Source organism: Lygodium microphyllum, chromosome 11, assembly GCF_053477565.2.
Source record: "Lygodium microphyllum isolate KBCC chromosome 11, Lygodium_microphyllum_v1.1.10, whole genome shotgun sequence".
NCBI lineage: Eukaryota > Viridiplantae > Streptophyta > Polypodiopsida > Schizaeales > Lygodiaceae > Lygodium > Lygodium microphyllum.
The window spans coordinates 127,464,566-127,475,402 of record NC_141145.1 but is presented as its reverse complement, the minus strand read 5'-3'; positions in this window follow the sequence as shown (position 1 = coordinate 127,475,402).

The following is a 10,837-nucleotide window of genomic DNA, read 5'->3' as shown; positions in this document are numbered from 1 at the left end:
CGCACGTGTACTCACTTAATATTCACACTATAACCTATACACGGTTTGGGTCCTCAAGTGCAGGACAATACTCCAGGCTTGCTTAGAGTTCGACCTGTCTCCCAAACTAATCAAAATATGTATTGTGCACGATAAGAAGACTAGCACTACCCCTTAGGGATAGACCACATGAGAGGTTTTCCAATTGCATGTATTAAAGACTCCAACAAAAGTGCCGTTACCTCTACATCAACACTCAATTCTAAACTCTTGTCCTTTACTTCATCATGCAAGACCACCAGAGAATCATCACGAGAAGAATCCACCATGAGCATCCCAAGAACACCAACACCCGTGTCAACTATGAGTGACCATTCCCAACAAAGAGTAGCCCTATCGCCACCTACAACAATCATATCACCATCCAATCAGAACAGCAAAGTGCCACCAACGACCTTCATCCGCACCAACATCAGAACTCCTCCAAGGCAAGCCACAACAGTCCCTTCCATCCACGTCTTCGGTGCAAGCTCCGCATGCTACCTTCGACGAAGAGTGCCATGGGATTGGCACTCATCTAGGAGGGGGGTAATGTTAACCCCAACATGAAGAAAGCAAAAGAAAATTAAAAAAGACACAAGGCAAAGGCGGAAAAAAGGTAGCCCAACTGAAGAAAGAAGAGAAGAAAAGGCCAAAAGCGCAAGGGGAACCTTAAAAGTCCAAGGCAAATGCAAAAGGGGAAAGGTGCATTTTAAAATAAAAAGGCGCACCTTGAAATCTTGTAAAAGAGTGCCAGGCTCTCTCTTATGCAAATTGTAAAGATAGATAGGCAGTGGAGAAGAAGCAAGAAGGATAGGAAGGAAATAGGAAAAGAGAACCTAGGCCAATGGCCGGTCATGTAAAAAGGGGATGACTGCCCAAAAGGGATTTAGGGTTTTGTATATAAAGTTAAAAAGTGAATGAGAAGCTCATTCTTGTGTGTGGCCAAAAGTAGCTCTCTTCTTCTTCTTCTTCTTCTTCTTCTTCTTGCTTGCTTGAGCTTGTGCTTGAGAGAGGGAGTGTGAGAGTGTGAGTGTGTGAGGGTGAGGGACCGTGGGGTGGACAAGCTCTCCATCTTCTCCTCTCTTTTTCTCTTCTCTTCTCTTCTCTTATCTTGCTCGTGGTGATGGAGCTTGGAGCTTGGAGCGGGAGGATCGAGCTTGCTTGAAGCTTGCACTTGGATCGTGGAGCTACCAGAGTGTACGGGAAAGGAGGCAACTCGATCGACATGAAGGTAAGCTCACTATACCCGGTAGGCATGAGAGCGCATAGGCTATGTGAGAGGTAGCCATTAGCATTCGACTTGAAACGCTTGAAGCAATAAGCGGTCCGTGGGTCTTAGCGGTTGAGCGTGAGCTCCCACTACAGTGAGGGACCGTGGTGGAGAAGCTCTCCATCTTCTCCTCTCTTCTTTTCTTCTCTTCTATTATCTTATCTTGCTTGCAAGCGATGGAGCTTGGAGAGTGGAGCTTGAGGATCGAGCTCGCTTGAAGCTTGCACTTGGATCTTGGAACTATTGGAGTGCTCAGGAGAGGAGGCAACTTGATCGGGCATGGAGGTAAGCTCACTACACCCGTAGGTTAAGAGCGCGTACAGCCAGGTGAGAGATAGCCATTGCATTCGACTTGAAATGCTTGAAACAATAAGCGGTCTGTGGGTCTTTGCGGTTGAGCGTGAGCTCCCTCTACAAAATAGTTAGATGTGGTAAAACATATGAGAGAGAGAGAGAGAGAGAGAGAGAGAGAGAGAGAGAGAGAGAGAGAGAGAGAGAGAGAGAGAGAGAGAGAGAGAGAGAGAGAGAGAGAGAGAGAGAGAGAGATGAGAAGCCCTTTTGCCTCCTGTTGTGCAGGTTCTCTCACTCTCACTCACTCTCTCTTTCTCTCTCTCTCTCCCTCTCTCTCTCTCTCTCTCTCTCTCTCTCTTTGTGTCTCTGTCATTCGCTCGCTCACATAAACACTCTCTCTCTAGCCTTTAATGCATGCATGACTCTCCCACCAAATGGCATTGTCATACAATGCCATTTAGCAAACAGCCCTACATGCACCAAAAAGCATTGATTGATATCGTCTATTGTTTTCCAAGACAAAATAATGAAAATTTCAATTGTAGGTGCCATTTTTCCTATTTGTGCCATTAGTTTAATTCTTGGCATTATTTGTGTGATGTCCTTTAGTGCTAGGCCCAAAGCTTGAAGGAAACATTTGGACCAATAAATAATCGATTGGATAATCAATGTATATGTTGAGTCTTGTGTCTATGGTTGATTAATTAATAATCAATCTTTTGCTCCACTCTAAATCATTGATTTGTAACATTAAAAATGAGCCTTTGGACACTTTCTTTCATGTTGCAAAATTGAAAGACAATTCTAGTGTATGCTATTTGATACTCTAGACATTCTTAACATTCACATCGATTGTTATTCAATTTGCTTTGCCTCTTCAAAAAAAAAAAACCTTTGTTTAACTTTAACATGGGGGTCAATGTTCACTTCAACATTTCAATGTGGTGTTTCAATATCAACATAGTTTTTTAAAAATAGCATTTTCTGATTCATATGTGTGTGCTGGTGCATTAAATTATTACACAGAAGGCCGATCAAATGGTGCAAAGACAAGTGTCCAACAAAAAAGACCATTTAGATATTGTTAAGGTGCTTGCATCCTCTACCAGTGCACATAACAATGTGCATGGGCTGAAAGCCATTGCTAGAAGAAATAAATCTTTGTGTTTTTCATGTTCTACTAAGCCATTGGGTAATAATTGCAAGGGGAACGTTCGATGTATCTAAGAGGTGAAAGTCATTCAAAGTGCAACAATCTATAAGGGCTTTGACAACAATAGTGAAGGAGACAAATGGCTTCACACATACAAATTTTGATGATATGTGGAAATCTCTTTGGGGGAGGACCATGAGTGAGGATCTATTATTTGCAGTGTAGGTTGTTCTTTGCCTTTCTCATCATTCAAGAGTGATGTGCCTACCATGCGTAGGGAGGTTACACCTTTGAAAGTGATTGGGGGAAGCTTGAATGCCTTGCTCTCACAAATGGGCCGCAAGTTCATCGACACTAATACCATGTCTTAGTGTCCTAAGAAAACACATTTGTTACAAGATGTTGCATTTCTATTCGTGATGGAATTCAAGGGTTGTTTATTCAATTCTCTCTCCTAGAATGTTTTTTTAACACTTTTAATTATTTAGTTTATTATATTGCAATATGTTTTTTAACTTAATTATATTTCTCTCTCTTTGTGTGTGTCTTTAAGTTGAAAATTTTCAATACTTATAAAAGTTTGGTTTTTTGTATTGTACTATGTTTTTCTAACATAATTGTTAGTTCGTCTCTCTCTCTCTCTCTCTCTCTCTCTCTCTCTCTCCCCCCGATTTTTGACAACATATGAATGTATCCCTGCCTTTTATGAGAATTGTAAAATTGTTTGCTAAGACTTTATTACACTTTGATGCAACATGATATGATATTATGGTTTAACTATTATAAAAATTATGTTGCAATGTAGACCTCCTTTGACAATGGTCGTTGCTCAAACTCGCTTCACGGAGAATGGAGTGTATGATCAAGAGATTGTCCTTTGCACTTGAGAATTCCAAATGGGTGTATGTAGTAGGGTTCATAGAATTCTTGCACGGGAAATAGTTTAGCATGCACATTGTGCATGTTGACGCTTTAATGCTCGTAATGAGCACCACTTTCTCATGATGATTCATTTGTGTAGACTTAGAAAAAGCATGTGTGCATTTGTTAGAGGTTGGGCTTCTCTTACTACTAGAAGTATGGAGTGGTTCATTAAAACATTGAGCAAGGATGTGGAGAACTTTAAAATACATCTTTCTAAAGTAGTAATTATGATGAGAAGGAAGATGTGTGCTATGTATAATGATGTCTTAAGGGTTAGGCTAGGGAGACCATTGAACGTGATGATGTTGATTATGTTAGAGGTTGTTATGAGCCATTTGTTGAATTAGGGCAACAATTGTATGCCATATAAAGAGAAATAAATTCATTGAAAATCACATTCAGCCAATTGAATGGCATGTATGCTTTGATGAATCAAAGGTTGCGCAATCATGCTGGTTAGGGATGTATGCTTCTTTCTTTAGATACATTTTGTTTCAAATTCTATTCAAATTCATTATTCTCGTGTTCTTTGGCAACTCTTGTCTTTGAAAGGGATCTTTACTTGTTTCACACTAGTGCATATGTCTATCCTATTTTCTTCTTTAGGTCTCTTTTACATATAATTTATTTTATTAATATTTATATCCATGCATGTAAAATTATTTGTGAGAGTGTGTTGGGTATTCAATCGTTCTTTCTAGTGGTTGATTTTTTGTATTTTGATTGTTGTAGGGTTGATAGCCTGAACCAAGTTGCCTTTTGTCCAGACATTCACTAGAAACCATGTGTTGAGTGTGTGTAGAAACCTTCTTTGGTCAGCATGACAAAGATGTAGATATATGGCTAGGGTCATGACTCAATTGCTACATTTGAGAAGACATAAATTTGATTGCACTGGGTCCCAAATGTTCATGTCACGAAGGGATAGCCATAGATTTAATGCAGCCTTTGAACTTCCATATGTTGTGGGTCCATCACATTTATAATGCATTAATAAGCATACTAGGATTGCGTGCAAGCAATTTTATGGAGTTTCCAAAGTGCCAACAGATATAGCGAATGTTGACCCTTTGCAAGAAAATTCTTTTCATACATGGCCATGTGCAAAATGATTTGCCTTAGCCTGTTGAAGAAATGCATGCACATGAGATAGGGCTCCATTATCTTCATCACAGGGATAATGTTATCTCTCAAAATATGTGAGCGATGAAGTATACGTGTGTTCAATGATGCACAATCAGTTGCATGTTCTTGAATTCTATGTGGATAGAAGGGGATGTTGCTCTATTTTGAACGAGCTACCTATGTGTGGCTAGCATGTAGGAATGACAATACTGTTCTTCAAGGATCCAAAAATACATTCCATAGGCAACCTTATAGAGATGTACTTTCATTGTGTGAAGCTATGCCTTGGGATGTTGAGACGAAAAGACAAGATCGGCACATTGTTGGGAAGCATTGTTGTAGAAATGGAAAACTGTCATTGCCACCCTTGAAAGAATTGCCACAACTTTTGCGAGACTTCCTAGATATTTCCCACCCTCATAATAGAGAGTTTAAATCCAACATAAGGGCATACAATGACACTCTTTCATTTGTGTCAACGGGGGCTCAAATAGATGAGTTTTTTTGAAATTGTGGTAATGGATACACATTTCAAGTCCACGGGTCTATGTACCATTGTATAGGTCCATTGTTGCCTAATGTAGCACAACAACGTAGATGTAAGTTTGCCTAGTTATATGTATATGATATAGGGCGTGAAACATAGATTGGAGTAGTTCTAGTAGACATGACATCAAGATTGGCATAACTTCCAATCTAGTGTAATGTTTATGCACATGCTTTTTGTTCGGTCCATGCTTATTTGCAATCTTTACGAATATATCTACAAGGGACATGATTAAGCCATTGTGAAATTCACATTTGCATGCAATGCAACAATGGCTCATGAGGTTGATCAAGAAGAAGTGGATGAGATTGCTTAGTACTGTGATGCTCACTATGTTTTTGCATTAGAGGCATGTTGGAGAATCTATGAATATTGTTTGCACAATCAGCAGCTAGATATCTAGTAGTTGCAAATCCATTTGCCTAAGGAGGACAATACAATCTCCTCTCTTATGCTCATAATATTTGTGGTATTGTGGATGATAGTGTTGTGAAGACAACTTTGACTGAGTGGTTTGTTTGCAACGAGGTTAACCCTAAGGCTATAACTTTGTTGTACCAAGACTTTCCATCTAAGTGAGTTTGGAATGTAAGAGGAAAAAGGGTAATACATGTGGTAGCATGTACTTTGTGCCTCCTCCAGTGCAGCTATGAAATTTGTTTGCTTTTATTTTGGGTTTTTATAATCCTACTTTCCTTTGAGAATTATGGGAGACATTTAAGGTGTCACTTATTGAAGACATTTTGCAAAGGTTGTCCTCAACTCTTGAGTGCAATGAATGGATGCAAATACAAGCTCTAAATGAAGCATTGACACACACATGCAAGATCTGTTGTGACAACATGGGCACAGTTTGGAAGATTATGAAGGTATGCCTTGACCCCTGGCAAATGCATGGAAATCCACTGATGGAGGATGAGTTCATATATGATGTTTGTGAAGAGGTGAAATTTGTTGAAGCTATGAAGACTATGCTTAATAATGGCCAAAAAATTGAATTTTTGACAATTATGAAAGCCATTGATGGATGTACATGAAAAGTCTTTTGCTTGGATGGCCTTGGGGGATTTGATAAGACATTTCTTTATACAATTTTTATTACAAAAGTTTGCGTTCAAGGATGAGTTGTGCTAGCTACTACATCATTTGGCATTGATGCACTTCTCCTTCTTAATGAACAACCCACTCAAAGTTTAAAATTCCATTACAGTACTTGACTTGCAATATTATTGTTGTGCGAAGCAATATTGTGGTATTGTTGAGATGTACATGTTTCATTTTATGGGATGATGCTCCCATGATGCACCATTTTGCTCTTGAGTCATTGGACATGACATTGAGAGATGTTATGTGCACCAACATAATGTCATTGATAAAGTGAAAATTTGGGTCAAGGAGGCTCAAACAAAGTTTCAAGGAAAACAAGTAGAGTTGAACCTAGGTGCTTAAAGATGATCAAGCATCACACCAAAATTAATCCTCATATATCTTGATCGTTGTGGGAAAATGTGATTCGAATTTGAAAAATGACAAAGGACTACCAACGACGTTCTCATAAGGACAAAATTGAATAAGTGAAATGGAAGGACCAAATAGGTTCAAGGGTTTGGATCATAAAGTGATCGTGTCACCTCCATGCATGTATTATTGAAAATTAGATTTCAATTCAAGCAAATTCCTATAATTTAGAGAGCCCCTAAATTTTTTATAGAAGGTCTATTTCAATTACTAAGTGTGAACCCACTTAAGGATAGATATGGTGGCACAATGAATGTGCCATAACCAAGAGTGGACTATGTGGGCACCGTCTACATGTAGGATCAATAGCATATCCTCCATGTCAAGCACCTAACATGCCAGTGAGTAAAGTCATGCAACATCACCAAGGCATGTAGTGGATGCTAGCTCATGTGGGCTCAACATATCAACACTCCCCCTTGAGTGCAACATGAGTTCATGTACTCCAAGCATAGTCCTAAAGTGGTAGAGCTTCTTAACTCCTAAGGCCTTGGTGAAAATATCTACAACCTAATCCTTTATACTAATATAAACCAAGATAATGTCACTTGCTAAAACACACTCTAGAATGAAATGGTAATGAAACTCTATGTGTTTGGTCCACTCATGATAGATTGAATACTTAGCTAGGCAAATGCTATCAAGGTTATCACAATAGGTGATAACATTCTTATCCACTTGTAGCCCCAAATCACTAAGTAGTTTGTGCAACCAAGCTACCTCACATGTTGTAGATATACACCCTTGTACTCTGTCTTAGTTGTACTTAGACAGTGTAGTAGGTTGTTTCTTGCTATTCTAAGTAACAACACACTCGCAAATGAAAACATACAGCCATTAGTAGCCCTCCTGTCTAAAATAGCACTAGCTTAATCTACATTCATGTAAGTATACAAGTTGAATAATACACCTACAGCATAGAATAAGGCATAGTCAAGTGTAGATATGGTGTATCACAATTTGTGCTACATTGCATCCAAATATGGATTTTGTTGTGGAAATTGCATAAATTGACTCTCCAAACCAACTATGTAGTTTAAATCTAGCCTACCAATTGCCAAATAAATAAGGTTACTCACAATCTTTGTATACATAGTGTCATCCTCAATCACATCATCCTTATGTGCATTAAGCTTAGCATTGACATTAAGAGGTATCGATATTGGCTTACAATCTATCATACCATGCTTTGGGTATGCACCATGCCTTTTCATCATATCCAAAGCATTGTGACAATCATATACCCTATGGAGTTTTGATTAAGTCTATACCAAGAAAATAGTGCAAGTATCCCAAATCCTTCATTTCAAACTTAGCCTTGAGAAGGCTCTTTGCATGGTCTATCTCTATCTCACGGTTACTTGCAATAATCAAGTCACTTACATACATAGGAATGGTCACCACATTACTCTCAAACACACATAAAGTGATGGAGTGATCAAGCTATGTTATATGGAATCCCATGATAACAATATATTTTTCAATCCAATCATGCCATGCCTTGGGTGTTTGTTTTAGCCCATATAAGGCCACATGAAGCCTACATACATAATCATGATAATTGTCATCCACATAACTAGATGCATGCTCAATATAAACTTCTTTTTGCAACTCCCCATTCAAAAAGTCATTTTTAATATTTGTTTGACACATGATCCAACCCTTAGATGTAGCCACTTCTGTGAGAGCTCCACAATATCCATTTTAGCATTTGGAGCAAAAGTATCCTCATAAGTAATGCTATGAGTTTGACATATTATTTGGCAACTTGACTTGTCTTATAGCACCCAATAGATCCATCATACTTATGCTTCACCTTGTAAACCCATTTGTAACCAATAGCTTTCTTGCATTTTGGTAAAGGCACCAAATCCAATGTTTCGTTTTCTTTAAGTATAGCCATTTCTTCATCCACAACATCATCTTAATGCTCATTATCCATTGCATCCTCAAAATTAGTAGGCTCTACATCCTACACAACCTTAGCCATATATGCATATTGATGAGCTATATAGCTATCATACATTAATCATTGCATGGACTTTCTTACTCTTGACCTACATGGACCTAGATCACTACCAGGTGTCTTAGCATCCTCTCATGTCTTGCTTACACAAAATGTCATAATAGATGTAATCCCAAACTCTTCATCCATGCTTTTCTTAGAAGCTTTTGAATCCATAAGAGGAACTTGATGAGACTTTAGTCATTATAGGTGAGCCCCCAACCTTTCTCTTGCCTTTTATTTATACATGTGATATACTTGGTGGAGTGATATGTGATCATAATCTACCACTCCATGGTCTATCAACATACTTATGACATACTCTTGTGGCTCACTCAATGCCTATGATTGTTGACTTGTTTTCTATACAATCACATTCTCATGGGCATTAACTCCAACTTTATCTTATCCATTTCTATGCCAATTGCTCATTTTATCAAAGATAACATCTCTGCTAACTCTCAACTCATATGTAATAGGGTTGTAGTATCAATATCCCTTTTCTCAAGAGAATATATCAAATACACATTTTTTTGCTTTAGGATTTAATTTACTATGGATCTTATCAAGAATGTGCATATAATTAATGAGTCCAAATACTTTCCAACGGAATAGATTTGGGTTTTTATTTGTATACTTCTTAGGTGTCATACCATGTATAGTAGCCATGGGTATCCTATTCATAATGTGTATATAGTAATAGCATTTGCTTTAACCCCAATTAGAGGCAAGTCTCTTTCAAACATCAATTCTTGAGCCACCTCTGCAATATGCATGTTTTTTTGTTGAGCAACTCCATTTTGTTTCAATGTGTACTTACTTATACATTACCTTCTCTAAATACAATTCTTCAATAAAAAACCAAAAATTCATTGGAGAAGTACTCTCCCCCTCCATTCGACCTTAGGCATTGAATATGTAGCCATGTCTCCTTCTCAATCAAAGCTTTAAATTTCTTAAAATGAGTGAACATCTCACTTTTCTCACACATAAAATATCATCACGGAAGCAAGTATAAAATATCATAAATGAAGGAGTTATAATGCTTGCAACCACTCATAGCTTAAGTATTTGTAGGACCCCACACATCAGAATGTACCCACTCAAGTGGCTTCTTATCATGCTTTTCATGTGCAAATATTTGCATTCCTTGCCTACTTTCCAAGTTCATGTACTACACATACTTTATGCATCCCTTCAACTTTGATATTTGGTAAGCCATCCATAATTTGTTTTGACTACATATTTTTCAAATGTGGCACATTTAGATGACCAATATGCTTATGCCAGCTTTCATTGTTTAGAACCTACAATCCCTGTTTCACCCCATCAGACCAACAAAAAACACATTCTTAGTTATGCTTGGTACATGTAGCATATCAACTAAATACTTTGTTTTACCACACTATTAAACATATGTGGAAGGCTTTTGTCCTTTGGAAAACAATCTAAAAATTTCCCAAATCCTTCATAAGAAGGGTATTTAAAGATGCATAAACATTTGCATAGTTTGCTAAATGAGGACTTAGGAAGATGCAAGACTTGAAGTAAAGCTATATTCTCAATGATAGAGAGGTGCAATGCTTAGACCAAGTTAATAGCAAAGTGAGGGGAGAGTGTAAAGGGATGGTCGATCAAATTTGATGATGATCTCCCTTGCCTATTGTCAACCTTAAAAAGAGAGCAACCTTCATACGAGTGGAGGGAGAAGCTTTAGGATTCTCTTTAGGAGAGGAATTTTCATTTGGACACTTTGGTTAGTTAGAAAAGAAGAGTGATTAAGGTGTGCAAAGTAGGACATTCAAGGTTGAATCTATGAAGAGTCCTCTAATTAACTTGCTTGCTAAATACCATATTGCTAGATTTAGATAGATTTTTCCATACCATGACTTTTCCAAATGGAAAGAAGAGAGTGTAGATCACCTTTTTGTGATTGTATTGAGATTATATGATCATAGAATAAACTCAATAAGATAATGAAAT